Source organism: Pogona vitticeps, chromosome 1 (genome assembly GCF_051106095.1).
Source record: "Pogona vitticeps strain Pit_001003342236 chromosome 1, PviZW2.1, whole genome shotgun sequence".
NCBI classification, from domain to species: domain Eukaryota; kingdom Metazoa; phylum Chordata; class Lepidosauria; order Squamata; family Agamidae; genus Pogona; species Pogona vitticeps.
Window position 1 is genome coordinate 286,887,071 of NC_135783.1, and position 21,847 is coordinate 286,908,917.

General features: G+C 41.9%; 1 protein-coding gene across 2 annotated transcripts in view; it reads right to left on the reverse strand.

The window, feature by feature from the left end:
* Window positions 1-21,847, reverse strand: part of LRRC4C (leucine rich repeat containing 4C) — a 949,507-nt gene that overhangs the window by 859,848 nt on the left and 67,812 nt on the right. The window contains exon 1 of one of the 2 annotated variants that reach the window (XM_078389277.1): window positions 7,807-7,835. The exons of the other annotated variant lie outside the window; for it this stretch is intronic. The gene's annotated coding sequence lies outside the window, so the exon portion shown is untranslated. Of the gene's footprint in view, window positions 1-7,806; window positions 7,836-21,847 lie in introns of those variants that run through there. 2 annotated transcript variants of the gene reach the window in all.

Consider the following 21,847-nt stretch of genomic DNA (forward strand, 5'->3'; position numbering starts at 1 on the left):
TGGGGGCTGCTTTAAATAATAACAATAACAACACAATTTTGTAAGGGAACAGGACGGGGGAACCCAAACCCCCTCATTTACCCTGGAATCTGAAAAGTGGTAACAAAGTGCTCCTGCTGCTTGACTGTTGTTTCCTGAGAAGCAACAGTCTTCTCAGGCCTCATGGTGCAATGGTTAAACTGCTGTACTGCAGCCAAAACTGTGCTCATGACCTGGGGTTCAATCCCAGGTAGCTGCCTCAAGGTTGACTCAGCCTTCTATCCTTCTGAGGTCAGTAAAATGAGTGCCCAGCTTTCTGGGGAGGGGTGCAATGTGTAGCCTGCATAATTAACTTGTAAACCACCCAGAGAGTGCTTGAAGCGCTATGGGGCAGTATATAAGCAGCACACTTTGCTTTTTTGCTTTAATTTTCATGGTCCATCAGCACTAAAATGCCTGGGAAGTGCCATAGAGCTCAATGCCTCCTTATTAAAAACTGGAACCAAAAATTGACTAACAGGTTGAGGAGACAGGAAGAGGTAAGGGAATTCGGGGGGGGGGGGGGACTCCAAAGAGAAAGCAAATCAGGCAGAACATCATCCGGATGTCAAATGTCAGTGTGCAACATGTTCCTTAGGGGGGAGCAAACACTGAGTTTCAATAAGCCTGTTGATATATTTTATTAAGGCTCGTTTTTGATTTTTTTTAAAATGCAAAAACAAAAAGGGGGGAGGAAAAAGAAAATGGGAAAAGAACTACATAAGATATAGCCATTGCATAGGTTCCCAAACTTTTTTTGCCCCATAGCCCACTTGCTGACTTATTTGTTTTCTGTAGACCCCCACCCCCTGCAAAGCTTTGATATAAGTCTAAACTTGCACCCACAATTTTTTTCTCTCTTGATATGGACCCCCTGCAAGTCAAAACCAACCCCTGGGGGTCCATATAGACCACTTTAGGAACCTATGAGAGATGCACATTCAGCTGAAGTCAAAGCAATAAAATCTTTAGGCCACTGATGGATGGATTCTAAGCACTTCTTTTTCCAGCCTTGAAACATCAGTCTTTTTACAACAGGGTGGGTAAAGTGTGGCCATGCAGATCTTGTTGGATCACAACTCCCATCAGCCCCAGCCAGTTTTGCTAGTGATAGGGAATGATGAGACACCTGGAGGGCCTTGCTTTCTTTGCCTCACCTTTATCCCTACAAAATACTTTTGCTAAGCAAGACAATCCTTTATTTTTTGATGAGACACTGAACAACAGTTTAGAAGTCCACAAGTTTTTTTTTCTGACCCATCAAAACCTATTGGACTGACTATGGGCAAAGATACAGGATCTCGTGCAAACCCGGATTCCTTAGGATTCTAGATTACTACCAGTATTCCACTGTTTTCAAGGGAGAATCTGTGCTGCAGAGAGAACCTAGTGGATTCTGTGTACAATGTTTGTTTGTTTGTTTGTTTGTTTGTTTGTTTAACTTATATGCCACCCACACTATCCAAAGGTCTCTGGGTGGCATACAACAATTTGAATACAATAAAAAGATAAAAAGATAAAACAATTAAAATACGAAGTTCTTTAATTCTCTATTATTTTTACTTTCATTGTAGAGTGGTAGAATATACCAGATGGGCGGGATATAAATCAAATCAAATCAAATCAAATCAAATCAATCAATCAATCAATCAATCAATCAATCAATCAATCAATCAATCAATCAATCAATCAATCAATATTGTGACTTCAGTATGACCCATGAAGCACAAATTATTCCTGAAAAGTAATCTGGGATTAAATCTAACTTCAAGCTTAAACCCACTAACTCAAATTGTCAACACAGTGGGGAGAAAACAGTCAAAAGGCATTTTTAGATTAACTACCAATGTAGAAAACAAGCAGATATAGGAGGGTTCTTCTAGAAACACATAAGGAACTTCATAAGGCAATAGAGATGCTAGACAAGGTACAGCAACTTTTCTGGTTCCAGGCACTCCTCCCTTCCCATCTGGATATGGACATGAAAGACTAAGACTAAATGTGGATGCATGGAAACTTTGAAACATTCACCTCTTGTGCCATCATAAACCATCATTGCTAATCACATGGCATGTCTGTCAGAGCATTAACATTAACTTAATGCCTGTCATGGAGTCTCTCCTTAACTCAGTATGAGATAACCTTAACTAGGGGTATGAACCATATTCGTTCAATTCTTTGTCCTTGTTGATTTCAGGTTCTCTCAACAGCATGAGAAAACTCAGCCAGGATTTTTTTAAGCACTGCACGATTTTCTGTCTCCTGTCAGGCACATGCCAAAGTTCTCCAGAAAAACTGTGAAACACAGCTTTAGAAAACTAATTCTGTCCCCTTGAATTTACCCTTAAATTTTTGTTTATTTCATTTCATACCTACCTTTATTCCAAATGTCACTCAACAGCTGGAAATGGTATACAAATGCTTATCAAGAACAAAGGAGAACAATGTGATGCATAATATAATATATTATAATATAATATAATACAATATAATATAATATAATATAATATAATATAATATAATATAATATAATATAATATGAGGACTTACATTATTTCTAGGTTCTCATGGACCACCCAGCTATGCCTATTTCCATCAACAGCACCCTCTATTCCTTTATAACTAGTAGCAGAGATGTGAAAAGCAGCAAATATTTTATGTACGTGATACATACAGTAATCTACCTGTCAAGAAAAGGTCACCCAATAGAAGAAAACAGGTAAATGAAGAGATTTTGTCCCTGATTTAATACAGAAGGTAAACAGTTCTCATGGTTGCTGTGGGTTTTTCAGGTTCTTTGGCCATGTTCTGAAGGTTGCTCTTCCTAATGTTTCGCCTGTCTCTGTGGCTGGCATTTTCAGGGGACAGGAGTCAGAATGCTGTCTGTGCTCTGTTGCAGTTTGTTGGATAGTTGAGTATTTAGAACTGTGGGAACAGCTTTTGTCCTTTTCAGGAGATTGGGTGATTATGGTGATCAGTGTGTTTTTGTTCTGGACGTATTGTTGTGATAAGGGGGAGAGATTATCTGTCACTGTTATTGATGGGTGTCTTTAGCTGGTCTTTTGTGTGCAGTATCCACTGGTCCTTGTGGCTGGGTAGAGTTCATTGACTATTTGCAGGCTGCATTTTTCAGTGCTGGGAGCCAGGACTTGTTGAGTTTTAAACTTTTTTACTTTTTGTTGAAGCTCTGCTGGTGTTTGTGGATTTCAATGGCTTCCCTGTGCAGTCTAACATGATTCTGAATAACCTTCAGAACATGGCCAAATAGACCGAAAAACCCACAGCAATCATCAGATCCTGGCCATGAAAGTCTTTGAGAATACATTAGATAGTTCTCCTTCATACTTTCTCCAAGCACTTTACCCAAGCTACTCCATTGCTAAGTACTTTTATCCTTTCTTTTGTAGTGTCCAGTCTTGGAAATGTCAAGGTCCAAGATTAAGTAAGCACCCTTCATCTGTCCAAATTTAGCCCTTCTGGAAAAAAACTGTTACTGGTTCTGAAGCTCTTTTCACTCAGTATCTTGAAAACTGCTATGTATCAAATTGGTAAAAGACTATGTTGGTACTGAATTACTAGATAATATTCATTCCAATTTTTTTCAGTACAGCTCCTTTTTATCTACTTTTTGTTTTAATTCTGACTTTTTAATATTGAAATTGATATTTGGAATTATCAAATGATAATTGATATCCCAAGCTGGAATTAAGATTGCTGGAAGAAATATCAACAACCTCAGATATGCACTCTGATGGCAGAAAGTGAGGGGGAATTAAAGAACCTCTTAATGAGGGTGAAAGAGGAAAGCACAAAAAATGGTCTGAAGCTCAACATAAAAAAAAAGCTAAGCTCATGGCCATTGGTCCCATTGCATCCTGGCAAATAGAAGGGGAAGATATGTAGGCAGTGACAGATTTTACTTTCTTGGGTTCCATTATCACTGCAGATGGTGACAGCAGCCACGAAATTAAAAGATGACTGCTTCTTGGAAGGAAGGCAATGACAAACCTAGACAGCATCTTAAAAAGCAGAGACATCTCCTTGCCGAGAAAAGTCAGCATAGTCAAAGCTATGATTTTTCCAGTAGTGATTTATGGAAGTGAGAGCTGGACCAAAAAGAAGGCTGACTGCCGAAGAATTGATGCTTTTGAATTGTGGTGCTGGAGGAGACTCTTTAAAGTCCCCTGGACTGCAAGGAGAACAAACCTATCCATTCTGAAGGAAATCAACCCTGAGTGCTCACTGGAAGGACAGATCCTGAAGCTGAGGCTCCAAGACTTTGGCCATCTCATAAGAGAAGGCTCCCTGGAAAAGACCCTGATGTTGGGAAAGTGTGAGGGCAAGAGGAGAAGAGGACAACAGAGGGCAAGACAGTTGGACAGCGTCATCGAAGCTACCAACATGAATTTGACCAAACTCAGTGGCAGTGGAAGACAGAAGGGCCTGGCTTGCTCTGGTCCGTGGGGTCACGAAGATTTCTTTAGAGCTACAAAACTGTAACAGAGAGAGAGAGAGACACGACTTAACGACTAAACAACAACAAATTGATATTTGAAATTGATAGTTGCAATTATTTTAAAGACTGAGATACTGCTCTGCTAAATTTCCTGTCTACATTAAAAACATCTAAGAAGATGAGGAACAAATCCTTTCCTGGTGTAGGCCAGGAGGTTTGCTGAAAGGAACTCACTCTCTCTCTCTCTCTCTCTCTCTCTCTCTTTCAGTGTTACAGTGTTGTAGCTCTAAAGAAATCTCAGGTTGATAAGGAAGAAATCAAGGTAAGTGATAATACACTTAGAAGTGAAATAAAGTTGTGAGCTTTCTTTGACTTTTTTCCCTTGAAAGAATGAAAATGTGATGCATGCTGGTATGCATCACAACGTGAGAAATATGGCTAACATCTGAAAATCTTAGCTTTATTCTTTCTCATTTTATTTACATTATTTGTACCTGTTTGAGTATTAGAATATGGATGCAGATCGTACCAGTTATTTTTATTTTGCTTTTTAAATGTCTGAAATGGTTAGTCTCAAAATATAAACAGGATTTTATTTCACCCATTTTGAGGAAGTCTGCCACCACCATTTGTCTTCAAGAGCTCCAGGCAAGGGTCATTGGATTTTACTGCTAATAATATATTTCCTGCAAGCTTTAAGAGAAAAGACTGTTTTGTAGCATAATAAAAAATATATATTTTCCATTGTGCCATATATTTTCTTTTACACAAATGGTGCATTAACTGTATCTATATGCAATTAGTATATTTATGAGCTTCATTGTCCACTTGCAATTGGCAAGCACCCCTGGCTCAATTTGGAATGTGCTCAGTCAGCTGAACTAATTTTGATTCAGTTCAATTTGGAATCAAAATAAGAATTTATGCTATTGCAATGTACTATTCATAGAGCTGCCATTTAAAATAGTTTGCAAACTGCAGTAGATTCAGAGTAGAAACATGAGATTATAAATTCAGACTGGATGTGTTGGTTCAGGTACTCTGGGTGACTGGATTTCTTTGGATTACCAACCAGGCTGCTCCTTTTATACTGCATCTGATCTAGGAATATAAATCCTGACTCGATTCTTCCTTGTGTGTAGAATGAACCCACCACAATTTTTCTCCTCAACACATGTTTGCTAAGAAACCTCAGGCTTTTTGCCCTCACATCTGTGGAAAGGTGTGAATTTTCATGAGTGTTTAGCAAACATTTCTGTATTTGTCTGTATAGGAAACTGTCACCTTGTTGCATGAAGTAGTAAAAGGATGGATTTTTTGTGTCTTTGTGATCAATCCAGACTGTTCTGTTGTGCTTAGTTTCACAAAGGGAGGGAAAAACAGGCATTCTATGCACAGAGAGATTAGCACTAGTTATATTTTGTGCAAATTGAGAGAACCACAAAGAAATTTACAAAGTGGCACCTTAGTCTCATATCAGAGATACGTTCTCTTGAGGAAGGGTGACTGAATCTGTCTTCTTGCCATGTTGATATAGATAGCTCAAGAGAAATGTCAGGGAGACTGAGATTTCCTCACATCCCTGATTCGCTCATGAACTACAGTATGTGTGGATTTAAGGATCAGACCCAGCACATGTAATCAGGACTGGGAAAAAAAAACCTAGGAGATGTTTCTCTTCTGTTTGTGAGTATTCACTTCTCTACAGCAAATTCATGACATTGTGTACCTTGACTCTACACTCTCTCCCTAGATGTTGAGCTGGATAAATGCACTGGCAAAGCAGCTACCATGTTCTCTAGACTCACAAAGAGAGTATGGGTCAATAAGAAGCTGACGGCATATACCAAGATCCACGTCTATAGAGCCTGTGTCCTGAGCACACTCCTGTACTGCAGTGAGTCCTGGACCCTTTGTGCATGGCAGGAGAGGAAGCTGAACACCTTCCATATGCGTTGCCTTCAACACATTTTGGTATCACCTGGCAGGACAAAGTTCAAAATAGAGTAGTTCTAGAACGAGCTGGAGTTTTTAGCATGTATACATTACTGAAACAGCAACATCTGTGTTGGCCTGGGCATGTTGTGAGAATGACTGATGGTCGGATTCCAAAAGATCTCCTGTATGGAGAAATAGTGCAGGGAAATCAGCCCAGAGGGAGACCACAGCTGCGAAACAGGGACATCTGCAAGCGGGATCTGAAGGCCTTAAGAATGGACTTCAACAGATGGGAAACCCTGATATCTGAGCATTCAGCCTGGAGGCAGGCGGTGTTTCACAACCTCTCACAATTCAAAGAGACCCTTGTCCAGCAGGCTGAGTCAAAGAGACAGTCACGAAAACAGCAAAATCAGGGAGCTGGACAGGAGACTGATTGTATTTGTCTTCAGTGTGGAAGGGATTGTCACTCTCGAATTGGCCTTCTCAGCCACACTAGACGCTGTTCCAAGTCCTCCATACAGAGCATGTTACCATAGGCTGTCGAGACTGAAGGATGCCTAATCTAATCTAAATCTAAACAGCAAATTATAAAATCTTTTCTTGTATAGTTCTTCTTACATTCCAAAAACCATTTAATATCTTTCTTTTTTCTTCTCATCTGCAACTGATCCCAAACTCTCAATTTAGATCAGAAAACAAAGGTCCATATTCATGTCTCCTTGGGGTTTTCAAGACTCCAACCACTCCCTCAATCTTTTTGAACCTCCTGGAAATTAATTTCTAAATCCTGGGACACTCTCTCAGGTAGAAAATTCTGATACTCTAATGCATACGCAACAAAGCAGAAACAGTCCTGAAAGCAGCAAAATCAGGGAGCTGGAGAGGGGATAGACTGCGGAAGGGATTGTCACTCTCAAATTGAGAATCACTTCTCAGCCACACTAGACGCTATTCCAAGTTCTCCATACAGAGAATGTTACCATAGTCTCTTGAGACTCAAGGATGCCTACACACAACAAAACAGGGATGTGACAAGTACATCCAAAATTTCACAATCTCTGAGATTTTTCAGGTTTCGTCTTGCCAGAGCAACCCACTAAAACTTCCTCAATCATCAGTGAGATTTTTCAGCATCTTCCCCTGTATTTTTATTCTGTTTTTAGTCCACCATTCTACATTGGAAACTGCCACATTCTGCACAGCTTAATGACCTTTTTGTTGAATCATGTGTAGGGGAAGTGAAATTCTGCACAGGAATTATAATAACCCTGGACAAGGCATTTCTTCCAGGAAAACAAACACAAATATTCCAAGAAACTTCATGAGAATTCTGGGCTAGGGTGGATGTTCTGCAAAGACATTTTGTTGTAACAAGAAAAAGGCAGCCCTACCCCATTTCTTCCAAGATCAAAAGGCTATTTGGTTCTGAGGCTTGTTGCACCCATATCCTGGGGTAATGGCAGACTCACTGCTCCTGTTTCACCAGGGATCAATCCACTACATACTGTGTGTGCATAGAAATTAAACCTTTTTAGTATTGTAGCAGAGTAATTCCCTCCAGGTTGCACTGTTAAGTCAAAGATGATGGTTATGGGGAAATTCTTCCCAAACTGCTGAAGCGTGAATAACTATAAATATTTATAGGGAAGTGTAAACTGCAGTAGCATATCAAAATGTAGCTGAGCAGGTGAGCACATACAACCTTTCAGAGACACTGCTAGACAAGCCGAAGGCCTGCTGCTTACAACACATTAACATTAAGTTATGCCACCTTGGTCCCTGCAACATTAATACAACTTGCATCCTAGGTGAGAGAGAGAGAGAGAGAGAGATGGATTCAATATATTTGAAGTCTTATGCAAAGGCAGAACTGTCAAGAGGCTAGCATTATTCAGGCAGCGCTTCACTTCCAATGAAAATGCCTTGGAACAAGAATAGAAAATTGCTGGAGTCCAATAGTAAAGGGTAGGTGTGGGAAAAGCAACAGAACCTTTCTTTCCCATCCATGGACAGATTCCAAGTTTATAACTTCCTGTATTTGATTAAACTGTGTATAAATCCCCAATCCAAATTAATTCCAGTTGTGATAGCCCCATCTATCTATATGTTATATTTAAAGGGCTGAAATTCCCACAGCCATTAAAATAATTTCATATTCTTTGGGATGCAGTCTTTTGGATAATACTTCACTGGGAAGAAAGCAGAATATAAAGTAAGTAAATGAATAAATAAATATTACTGCCCTGTGACAATGACATGCATTTGTTTTGTACAGTACTTACATTCCACCAATAAGTGTGCACAGGAGACTTAAGTTATATTTACTCATTCAGGAGATATGTAGAGCCCACATGTACAGGGGGAAGTGTGATAGCACTGCTACCTCCATCATCATTTATCTGAAGAGAAGGAAGCCCAAAACCGAGGTTCTGGCTCACATAGAGAGGTGACGTGGGTACAGCAGGTTCCCCTTTTTCAGATAATCATGTTGCCATGTTTAACAGGATGACAGAGGAAGACACAGTTACCATACTCCTCTCAAAGTGTATGGCCTCCATATTTTGCCTGTCAAATAATGGACTAGGGCTTTGGTTGAATAGGCATCTGCTAGATAAATAACAATAGTTTGCTGTCAAGTTGGTTATGACCTATGGTGATCCTTTCCAATGTTTTCTAGCTGCAGAGTACTCAGAGGTAGCTTACCATTCCTTTCTCCTGGGGATGGTCTAGGACGGAGCAACTTGCCAAAGGCTATTCACACTGGCCTTTCCTCCAGGAAGCACAGTGAGGAATCAAAGTCATGACCCAGGTGTTTTCAGTAAGCTATCCAACCAGATATATGGACTAATAGATTGAACATTCCAGAGAAACCCCGTGTGAGTGGTGAGTGTTACATACAGCACTGATGTTACCTGTCTGTCATGGGTTTGGAGGGAAAGTTCCATCCTATGGGGAGTGGAAGGCGGGACATCAGGAGGAGGGGCTGTACTGTATATATATGTGAAGCCTGTGTGGTGAAGTGGGAGACGCTGGGATGTGAAGAAGCAGCAGCTGGGAAGAAGAAGCTGGTGTGGGAGTCTGTGTGTCAGACAGGGTACTACTGTGTGTCAGAGTACCAACCTGATAGGTTCAGGTGTCTGTTGGTTAGCCAGAACTGATAGGTTCAGGGTCTGTGCTTCAAGTTAAGGGTTCTGTGTGAACCAAACTGTATGCAAGTATGAATGAGAATAAGCCACGTTACTTTATCTTATTCACCTGATCATTTTATTTTCCCTGTGTGTGATTTAAATAAACCTTATTCTTTTATTTGTTTCAAAATCCATCCCTGGTCTGTGTGACTTCTTATAGGGAATGGTTGGTGGCAGCTTAGTTAACGTGTGGCAGATCCCAGTAGGTCTGGGTTTGCCACATTGATTGGTGTCCAGCGTGTGGGATACGACTGGTCCAGTTGTCCAGCGGTCCAGCAAAGCCTTGGCAAGTGTGCCCAGAGCAAGGGGGGTCTAGTCAGGGACAATCTGAGGCGCGTAGGTAATCTTCTAGGTGTACCTCACGGGGAGGTGCGCTAGTGGAAGAACGTGCCAACTGGGGAGACTAGATTAGAGTGCTCTGAGGCAGCCTGGTTTTGGCGGGAAAAAAGCTGAGGCAAAATTGTAAAGTAGAAGTGAGCTAGCTTGCCTGCTGAGAGGCCCAGCAGAGGGGGGTAGACTCCAACTTGCTACAGTTGCAAGTTAAGTGCTGAAGGACAGCAGCATTCTATAGGGAAAGCTGCTTCTGAGGCAAAAGAGAAAAAAAAAAGTGGTCGTTTTATTTTGAGGCTTGACTTTTTAAAGCAGCCTGTTCTGAGGGGGGATTATGCCCTTGACTCGAAGCCAGATGGCAGAAATGGGTGAAGTGAAAGACCCCCAGGTTGACCAAGGTTCTGAGGATGAATTTGGCTCAGTGCAGGGTGACAGCACAGGAGAGCAGAACCCAGAACTCAGAAAATTGCTCCTAGCCCAACAGCATGAACTGAGGGTGAGGGAAATGGAGGAAAGATTAGAGAGAGAAAGAAGGGAGGAAAGGGAGAAACAGAGACAATTTGAATTGGCATTGGAGAGAGAGAAAATGGCGTTTGAATTAAGAAAATTGGAACTGATGAACCAGAACAATAATAACAATAGGGATTCTGAGGGAGGCCAATTGTCTAAAGCTGACCTGAAGAAATTCCCTGTGTACCACAAGGGAGATTGTCCTGAGGTGTTCTTTTCCTTAGTGGAAAGAGCGTTTGTGGACTTCTCAGTGAGGGAAACTGAGAAGATGACCATCATGCGATCTTTAATCAGTGGTAGCCTGGCTGAGGTCTATGCCGAGATGCCTGAGGAACTGATGAAAGATTTTGCAGAGTTTAAAAAACTGGTGTTTGCAAGACATGGGATAAATGCGGAACAGCTGAGACAAAGATTCAGATCCCTCACCAAAAAACCAGAGCAGACTTTTACCCAAGTGGGGGCCCAATTGGTGAGGCTGCTTGAGAAATGGCTATCGCAGGAGGGGACAGAGACCTTTCAACAGCTTAAAGATTTGATAGCGCTGGAACAGTTCTATTCAGTCCTGCATGGGGAATTGAAATTCCAGGTGAGGGAAAGGAAACCAAAATCTGTGGTGGAAGCTGCCGAGATCGCAGATTTTATTTCGCAAATAAGAAAGCCCTTGGGTGAGGGGAAATCTGTAGGTAAACCCAAAGAAACCTACAGCAAGTACTCTCAGGGACCAGGGAAAAGCCAGCAAGGGGGAGGGGCCCATGGTGAAGGGAAGCCCTCAGACATGAAACCAAGACCTCAGATTTTGGAGGGAAAACCAAAACAAGATGAGAGAGAATCAAAATACACCAGAAAATGTTATTTCTGTCAGGGAAAGGGCCATCTAATCTCAGAGTGTGAGAAATTAAAGCAGCTAAAAGGAATTGTGCCTCAGGAGTCAAGTGGAACCAAGCCAAAAGCTGTGTTCTGTGTCCAGAAAGAGCAAGGCTCATTGTCACTGAGGGAGCCTGTTGCCATGGCTGCTCAGTCTGGAACGGCTGCATCTGCTGATCAGGCTGAGGAAGGTGGTCCTCTTGTGCAGGTCAAGCGATGCTTGCTCGTGAGAACAGATTCTCAGTTGTTTGAGACAGCAGGGGTGGACGTAGGAATACTTGACCGTCAGTATAGGGGGCTGCGGGACACTTGTTCCCAGGTAACCCTGTGCCATCCAGATATTATTCCTAGGGAGTTTATAATCCCAAATGAGAGCATGAAGGTGGCAGGGATTGAGGGGCAGATAATCTCACTGCCAGTCGCGGAGGTACCTGTCAACTTTCAAGGCTGGAGGGGAGTTTGGCGGCTAGCAATTTCATCGACTCTGCCAGCAGCCGTGCTCGTGGGAAATGACCTGGCTGAGCATGTGAAAAGGGTGCTAGTGATTACACGTTCACAAGCCACCACGGGGACAGTTCAGGGGGGTAATGATGAGCCAGAGACGGAAGCAGAGGGGAGTTCAGAAGCTGTGGTGGAAACCTTAACCACAGACAGCAGATTTGGACAAGAGCAAAAGGCAGACGCTACTCTCCAAAAGTGTTTTGAACAGGTGACTGACGCCCAGCTAACACCTGAAACCCCAGTGAGATTTCTGGAGAAAAAGGGGATTTTATATAGAGAAACCCTGAGGAATATCTCAAAAGGGGGAGATGGGATCAGAAGTCAGCTAGTGGTACCTGAAAAGTATCGCCCCATGATCTTACAAAGGGGGCACTCTGACATGTTTGCTGCACACTTAGGGGTGAACAAAACACAGCAGAGAATCACACAGAATTTTTACTGGCCTGACATAGGGAAGCAGATCAGGGAGTTCTGTAAACAATGTGATGTGTGTCAAAGGCAGGGGAATAGCCGCGATAGGACCAAAGCAAAGTTGTGCCCTTTGCCTGTGATTGACACTCCGTTCAAATGCATAGGGGTGGATATTGTGGGACCGTTGCCCAAGGCCACAAAGAGGGGGAACAGGTTCATTCTCACCATTGTGGACCATGCCACGAGGTACCCTGAAGCCATACCCTTGACTAACATTGAAACTAACACAGTGGCAGATGCCTTGGTGGGGTATATGTCCAGGATGGGATTTGCCTCAGAAATAATCACAGATTTGGGCGCATCGTTCACATCGAAGCTCATGAAACGGTTATGGCAAATCTGTGGAATTAAGCACAAGGAAACCACTACCTATCATCCTGAAAGTAATGGGTTAACTGAGAAGTTCAATGGGACTCTAATGCGCATGATTAGGGCTTACTTGGCAGAGAATCCAAACAATTGGGACCAGAAGCTGCAATCCCTTTTGTTTGCTTATCGATCAGTGCCACAAGCCAGTACCGGGTTCAGTCCATTTGAATTTTTATTTGGGAGAAGGGTGAAAGGGCCCCTTGATTTGATCAAACAAAATTGGGAGCAGATCACCCAGGATGACCCACAAGACGTTGTGACGTACATAGACACCTTGATGAATGACCTAAAGAGAAACCTAGAGCTAGCAGCAGAGACCCTGCAAGCTCAAAAGGTCAGAAAGAAAGCTTGGGATGACCAGAACGCCAGGGAGAGGCACTTAAACCCAGGGGAGGGAGTGCTTTGGCCCAGGCCCTGCAGAGAGAGCAAACTGCAGCTGGGTATCCCAGAAAGAAAATACTTAGGTTACATGGTAGGGGGAGGAGTGATAAAACCCCTGGAGGCCAAAATAGAAGCTGTTCGTGATTGGCCCAGACCCAACACCAAGAAAAAAGTCAAATCATTTCTTGGGTTGGTGGGCTACTACAGAAAGTTCATCCCGAGGTTTAGCGAGATTGCGGCTCCGCTGACCGATCTGACGAGGAAGACGGCTGATGACCGCATCCCGTGGACCAGCGACTGTGAGGAGGCGTTCCAGAGGTTGAAGCAGGCGCTCATCAACTACCCAGTCCTGCGTGCTCCAGACTTCGACAGGGAGTTCATCATCTACACCGATGCGTCTAACAGCGGGGTAGGAGCAGTTCTGTGCCAGGAGGATGAGAATGGTGACCAGCATCCAGTGTCCTACCTGAGTAGGAAACTTCAAAAAGGTGAGAGACATTTGGCAACCGTGGAGAAGGAGTGTTTGGCCATAGTCTACGCGATCCAGAAGGCCAAGCCTTACATCTGGGGAAGACATTTTGTTCTGTGCACTGACCATTCACCACTGCAATGGTTAAAGACAATGAAAACCCACAATAGTAAACTTATGAGGTGGGCTTTAAACCTACAGGACTATGACTTTGAAGTGAAGGTGGTCAGAGGGTCAGTGAACTGTGTTGCTGACGCCTTGTCAAGAAGACCTGAAGAATGAAGACGGCGAAAGAAACATGGACTATGTATATATGTTGGTGACAAAAAGTTAAATGTACCTGTTTTTTGAATTTGGTTTGTATGAATAAAGGTAAATTGATGTAATGTATATGGTAAATGTTTAAATGCCTAATTGCTATGGTTAACTTAGAATGTAAGTATAAGTAAGTATGATATGGTATGTATAACTGTTGTTGTGTATTTTATCCAGGTTGTTTTTTGGGAAAAAGCACCTTAGCTTTCCCCCTACAAAACAACTTATAAAGAGGGGAGGTGTTACATACAGCACTGATGTTACCTGTCTGTCATGGGTTTGGAGGGAAAGTTCCATCCTATGGGGAGTGGAAGGCGGGACATCAGGAGGAGGGGCTGTACTGTATATATATGTGAAGCCTGTGTGGTGAAGTGGGAGACGCTGGGATGTGAAGAAGCAGCAGCTGGGAAGAAGAAGCTGGTGTGGGAGTCTGTGTGTCAGACAGGGTACTACTGTGTGTCAGAGTACCAACCTGATAGGTTCAGGTGTCTGTTGGTTAGCCAGAACTGATAGGTTCAGGGTCTGTGCTTCAAGTTAAGGGTTCTGTGTGAACCAAACTGTATGCAAGTATGAATGAGAATAAGCCACGTTACTTTATCTTATTCACCTGATCATTTTATTTTCCCTGTGTGTGATTTAAATAAACCTTATTCTTTTATTTGTTTCAAAATCCATCCCTGGTCTGTGTGACTTCTTATAGGGAATGGTTGGTGGCAGCTTAGTTAACGTGTGGCAGATCCCAGTAGGTCTGGGTTTGCCACAGTGAGGAGACATGCAGAATAACCTACCAGTTTTTATTTATTTATTATTGGATTTTTATCCCACCCTTCTAGACAGGAGTCTACTCAGGGCGGCTCACAATATATTACAAACATAAAGCCAGGATTCTAAAGCCATATTGAAAACCATGGTATAAATACTCTGCAACTCTTTCCTGTGGGTAAGTTATCAGCCAAACCTCTAAAACATCAATTTTAATTGGTGTGTGTCCCCTTATTAGGGGCACCACCGTTCCCATTAGGCTTTTCACCACTTCCAGCTCCCTTGTCTTGGTGCTATGTACCCGCTTTAAAAAATTGTTTGGGTGTTTGCCTCCACAAGGGATACATTCATGCCTAAACCTGCATGGTGTTCTTGAACAGAGGCCTTTGGAATTGTACTCATAGCAAGGCAGACCGGGTTGAACCACCTGCCCTGCTCCCGGGTGGGGATTAAGATTGCTAGCCGCTTTCTTATTCAAATGGCCACTATCTAACCTATCATCTATGTTAGGCCTTGCGAATGTGTGTGTGTGTGTGTGTGTGTGGTGGGGGAGAACATTAAAAAGGTTATTCTGGATAATATGACCACAGTTTTATTTAGTCCAGTGGCCAACCAGATGCCTTTGGGAAGTCCACAAGTAGAATATGAGGGCAACATCCCTCCCCCTCATGCCTCTAGCAGCTACCGTAAGAGGATACCTAATTATTTGGTAATGTTACACAGCTATTCAGCTTACGTTATTGTTGATAGATTTTTCTAATATGAATTTGACAAATTACCTTTTAAAACTCTCTGTGTTAATGCCATCCATTTATCATGTAGTAGCAAACTCTGCAGTTTGAAAATGTGGTAGATTAAAGAAATACTTCCATTATCTGTTTTGAATCCCTCAACAATTAGATTCAGCACATTACCTACCTAGGTTCTGGTACCATGTCAGTTCTTCTCCTTTGCACTTTCTCCCTACCACATATAATTGGATCTATAATATAATATATGTTTATTGGTTTTATTGGTTTTAAATTTGTAAACCACCCAGAGTAGAACTTCGTTCTAGATAGGTGGGACAGAAATCAAATAAATAAATAAATAAACAAACAAACAAAAATGATTGTTTCCATTCTATGGTTTCAGTATTTATCTGCCCTGTCCCGCTGCCTGAACTAAGCAGTTGCAATCATTCCTCATATGAATGCAATCTGGCCAGTTCAACGTTTTTGTTGTTTCTGCCTTCATTACTGCCAGCTCTACAATGTCCATGTTCCGATGCAATGACATAGACCTGTACCTGCAGATTTCTATAAGAGTACACAATATTGGCAGTTTCATTCTGATTCCTTCTACACTTGCGCTCAACATGAAATACATACTTTTACTTTAACAGTAACCACACGTTACTGTATCACACATTCTACATCTTTATCACACATTCTGCCATGACCCCAAGGTATCTCTTTTAGTCAGTTGCCACCAGCTTTGACTTTTCAATTGTGATGAAAATGCCAGGATAGAAAGTTTTCATTGGACGTGTATTTAACTTGGCACAGTAATATGTCACATCACTGTGCATTGTCTTTCTCTACCCAGACAGTAGTTAATGAGCCATAGCCATGCAGAGTACTGAGCTTATGTCCCTGTAATCACTTGTTACCTGTAAGGATGTCCTAGCCACCTCTTTGAGTAACATCAAAACTTCGCCTTGAACCAAGTTAAGGCTATGATTGGTGGGAAGTGGCAAATCATTGTGATCAAATAAAAATACCTGTTCAGAATAAGGCTACATAAGAATATAACTTAAAACAATGTTTTTGCAGCAAGATGCATCTAGCAGACAGATGACAGGAAACAGATTGTCTCTTTTGATATTCATGCATAAAATTTGATCAGGTAATGTATTTCCCAGGATCTAGCTCTTAAAAACATAAGAATTGCTGGACGAAACTAAAGGTCTTTCTAGTCACAGATAATCTTTTTAATAGTCATCAGACAGACATCTTCAGAAGTCTAGAAGCAGAAGATGGTGACTGACTACTTCATATTTGTCCAAGCCTCCATTTGAAGATTATCAGAGGAGAGGCTTCTATTTGAACATATTCTCTGCTTTGGAAATGATTGGGTCCAAATGAGTGATTCAGATGTAAAAAATAAAAGAAAGAAAGCATAACAACACCAACATTTATGCACTGTATAGTAAGTAAACAACTGAGTAAGTGTACCTACTGGTCAACAGGTCAGCATATTCTCCCTTATGCCATGAGATGTATTGTGTTTCTTTTTAAATAACGATCATTTCCAGCACTTGGAAATGCCCCATTTTCAGACTAAAACTCCCCAAATCCCTCAGTCTGGTCATTGACAAGATTAGTTGTGGAATACTGGGAGCTTTAGGGTTTTTTTTTTTTTATGTTTCCAAGCTTTGTTTTCTGAAAAACATGACAAGCAGTTAATGTGTCCTTATACAGTATTTATGACAATAAGCATTGTGTAATGGCTACACCATTGGACTAGGAGTGGGAAGGTAAAGGTAAAGGTTCCCCTTGACAATTTTTGTCCAGTCGTGTTCGACTCTAGGGGGCGGTGCTCATACCCGTTTCCAAGCCATAGAGCCAGCATTTTGTCCGAAGACAATCTTCTGTGGTCACATGGCCAGTGCGACTTAGACACGGAACGCTGTTACCTTCCCACCTAGGTGGTCCCTATTTATCTACTTGCATTTTTACATGCTTTCGAACCGCTAGGTTGGCGGGTGTGGGAAGACCTGGGCTCAAATTCACACACAACCTGATTTTTGTTGTTGTTGTTGTCCTAAAACCAAATTAATAACAAAACCCATTCTTCTAACTGCCTATTTCTTTCTCTAGCTGCATTGCACATATGAGTTAAAATATTCTATTTTATGAAAAATGTGTATCTTCTTTGTCCTGAATCTTAGATTGTCAGCGAATCTGGTGGTGCCTCTGAGGCTGGAGCTCAAACAATCAAAAAGGAAGGGTTGTGATCTGTTGTGTGCTGGTAAGTGTAACTTAAATCCAGCTTCAAATCCTATTTCCTGAAATCGTTGTGTGGTTGGGTTGGGTTGAGAGGAGGCAGTGGAGCTGCTGATCCTATAAGAGTAAACAGGGCTGGAAGGAAAATAAGGAACAAGATTGGACAGATTGTGCCTGATCTGGGTGGCTGCATATGGGGAGCTATCATTCCGAGTACCCGAGTCATTTCACCGAGTCATCAGAGTACGGGATGAATATGTGGTTACATGCTAGGAGACGTGAATTGTGTGATTGGTTGCAGCTGTGCTAGCCCTAGAGGAAGGCAAAGATATCACAATCCCTCATGCCACTGTAGCATTCTGGAAGCATGGGGATGGATCCAGATGGCAGTGGTAGGGCACTGCAGGCATGAGATGCCCTCCATGATTGACACCTTTCATGGGGACAGAGCTCCATGTGGTCAGCAATGGTTTTAAATTCACTCCATTGGTCAGACAAGACATCCCAAGATGTCCTGTCCACCAAGAAAAGTGCTCCCACCCTGTTGGCCGCTGTAATTGGCCAAATTCAAAACCAAGGGCAGGAGGAGTTCCACAGTGTGGAGATCCTTAAGAGGAAGAACACTGCCAAGATGGTGTTCATTATATTTTCCATGGCTGAAACCATGGCTGCTGACAAAACATAGCCCTCAAATAAGTTTCAGACAGATGTTTTTCAACCCAGACTGACATCTTGACATACTCTTTAATATTCTAAATTAATCACAACTACATCTTTCCTTGTCTCAGGGGAAAAACATTTTAAAAGAACATCACTATAAGTTCTGCAATGATCTATAACATCATATAATAGAGGGAGGGGAATAATAAAAGACACTCTATTCCTCTGAGTTCTAGCTAACTTATTGTTGGCTTCATTTGTATGACAGGAGGCCACGGGTATATATTTTGACATCTGAAGTGTGTCAAAACCTCACCTCTGAGGTTAACTATCAGAGATATAATCAGAAGAAGATCAGAAATGAATTAATTGTGCATAGTAGTTAATTTTATTCAGAACATCCTGAGATGGTGAAAATATCAAGAAGCGTTTTCACAGGGATGCCTTGGGATTGCACAACTTGTCCAAGTCCACATAGAATGGCCCTTGCCCTACAGCACACAGTGGGGAATCAAAACCCCATGCATCAGATCAGTGATCTAGCCAGCCAGCTGTCTTAACCACTGGCAACACACTACAGACAGAAATGTATGTTATAGACAGCATGTAAGAAAACCTGCAAGGTTGTTGGGGATGGAAATATGTGATTTGGGTAGACCTGTACATTTAAGGAATTGGACTCCAAATGAGTTCTGTGTTTAAGTCCTGGAGACCAATCTCAAAAGAAAACAAAACTTTGGGAGGCCAAACAAAAAACAAAAGAAAACAAAACTGTGCTGTGACACACGCAATCGGCCCTTTAGGATGTTTCTCTTCTAATGCTGGACTATTCAGAAGGCCTGTTTCCGCCCCAAGACAGAACACAAAAGGTCAGCTGTTTCCAGTTTACAAAAGGTTCCCTGCTTAATTCCTTGAAGTCATTTTTCTGTTCTGCTGCTTTCTTCAAAAAAAAAAAGTTCCACATGATGCTGGAGACATAGGAGCTCATGACGAAATAATCAAATACAATGTCCTTTTAAAGTTTGTCAAATAAAAAGGAGAAGAGATAATAAGAAAGGAAAAGAATTATTTTATATAAATCAACTACCTTCCAGGTAAGTTTTCCTTATTTGTTTCAGTATCATTTATGCAACACTGTTTATGTCTGCTGCAGCTTTTGTGATCTGAAGAGACTTCTTTCGGGAAAGGCACTCACGTATTCTTGGTGTGTGCTAAGCATTGCGCATTAGGATACAGATATTCCGGTTGGAGGGTCACCAAACCTTTGGGACTCACATCGTTAGCACAAAGATATGAAGCATATGTTTTAACACATATAGACATGCAAAAGCTTTCTTCCTTTCTCTGAATGGGATTAAATTTAAAATGTCACGGCAATTAGCACATTCATTGCAGGATACCAGAATATATGAAGATTTGGATTTACCTCGTTTTTTTAAAAAAAGTTAACTTCAAACAAACATCCCTCCTGCAGTGGTTATATATAGCCTGCATATGGCTGTAAACAGCTGGGATTTTGCATTTATGCAGAATGCACCATGTGTTGCCATGGTTACTAACACTCTCACCTCCTCCCCAACCTCCACCTTTTTTCTTCCCATCATTTGGAAATGGAAATGGGGGTCCTTCTCACCCTCTCTCCCACTTCTCTGTCCACTGGCAGACATATTTGCCCGGGCTGACTATAAAAGGTTGTGAAGGGGACCTCCTCTGCCAGTCTCCTGGAATCAAAGCTCTCTGCTGAGAAAGGAGGTCAAGGAGTTAATTTACGAGATTTGTTTAATGGATTAACTCAGGCTGTTTGAAGCTGCCGAGTGGGAAATTGTTTGGGCCAGGCAGAAAGTCAGAAGAATTGGGGAGAGGATGGTAGGAAGAAAAAGGAGATGGTTGGCTCTCAGGAATTATGGTATATGTAAGTTTAAAAAAAAGAAGAATATCAGTTTGCATTCAGAAGAACCAGAGGGCACAGCAAAGGCTTCACAATGGTTTAACTAATGCCTTCAAGTAATTAAATGAGACCCATCTCTTTCTAATTATTCACAGTATGTAATCTAGTTCTTTCCTTAGTCTTGCCATCAAAAAGCAGCAGGGCTTCCTTGATTCCAGCAGAGAAAACACAAGAAAGCAGTCACCCCTCTGTTGATCTCTCATTCGGCTCTCTGGTTCCCTGAACAGAGGAATGTCCTTGTACAGTAACAGGACCACACTGGCGTCTGCTTGTAAATGTGTACCAATAGGCAGATGATGATGTTCTTCAGCTGGGTGGAAAAGGTTAAATAATAAATCTCTGGACTATCTATGACCCTGTTCATATTATATAGTTATAGTCAGAACACATATGTAAACTGTATAGTTCTCTGTATGTTTGGGTGTAAACAAGCCGTATCTCAGACAAAAATTACTTTAAAGCTTTATATGTCAGGTGGGCAACTTGTGGCTCTCCGAAAGTTATCGAATAGCAGCTTCTATCTGATGGAGTCCACATATCTAATGATGAAGGATGATGGGAGCTAGAGTCTAGCAATATGTGATGACCCATACATTGCTCTTATCTTTAAAAAAACAAAAGATAATATCTTGGAACATAAGTCGTCACTACCAGTTCAAATGGGTTTTTAGTGTTGTCCACTGAATACAGGGTTCTTCCTATGAACAGAAAGTTCTTCCAGAATAATGTGGGATTTCACTGCTTGACAATGCTTGGTCACAATGCTGCATTACAACACAGGAAGTTGAATCTTCTGCTTAGTGAAAGCATAGCAGGATAGTGACTACTAGCTGATCCCCAGGGAGCTCTATATGGTAAGAGAACTACATGAGGAAATCCATCAGACCTCTGTACATGTAAAACCTGTAGACAATGAGAGAAGATACTGTTGTTCATTGGTCTTAAATAGAAAAAGGCATGGACTGCAGTTCAGCCCAGTTTGGCACAGGGCTCACACTCCCCTCTACCACCTTCTGTGCACCCTCACTCATTCCTTAGCCAAAGTGTGCTTCTCTCCCTGCCTTGTCAGCACAACTGCCCACTCACCAATTGCAGTGCACACTTCCCTCCTCTGGTTCCTCCTCCAGCAGCCACCCACTCAAAGGCATTGCTGTGGGCTTCCCTGCCCTGCCTCTTCATCTGAGTGGAGAAGGCATGGAAGGAAGCATGATTCAGCCAGGGAATGGGCGAGTGCACAGAGGTGGCAGGAGAGGGGAATGTGTGGTGCCCACAGGACCCCTGTGTGGACACCATGCAGAACTGGGCCGAACCACCAAACTGCAGTTCATTCCCCAGTCCTGAAGTATTTACTGATTATTTACCTTAATGGGCATTAAAAAACTCTTTCCATTCACCTAAAATGGAACTTCCTAGCTCACAGTTTGACAAAGAATACTCAAAAACTACAAGCATGCCCCTAACAGATCCAATCAGTTTGTTGCCACAAATCAATTTCCAGGGGTTACTTTATGCCCATTATGGAAGCATAATTAGTATATATCTCAAAACCAATGGATAACAATATCTTTTCTCATTTTCTGCTGATTTGCTTGTGATTTTAGCATAGAACTTGGGAACGCAGAAAGAATAGATACATGAAAAGTACATATGGAAATAAGGAACAGTGTGAATTATGCG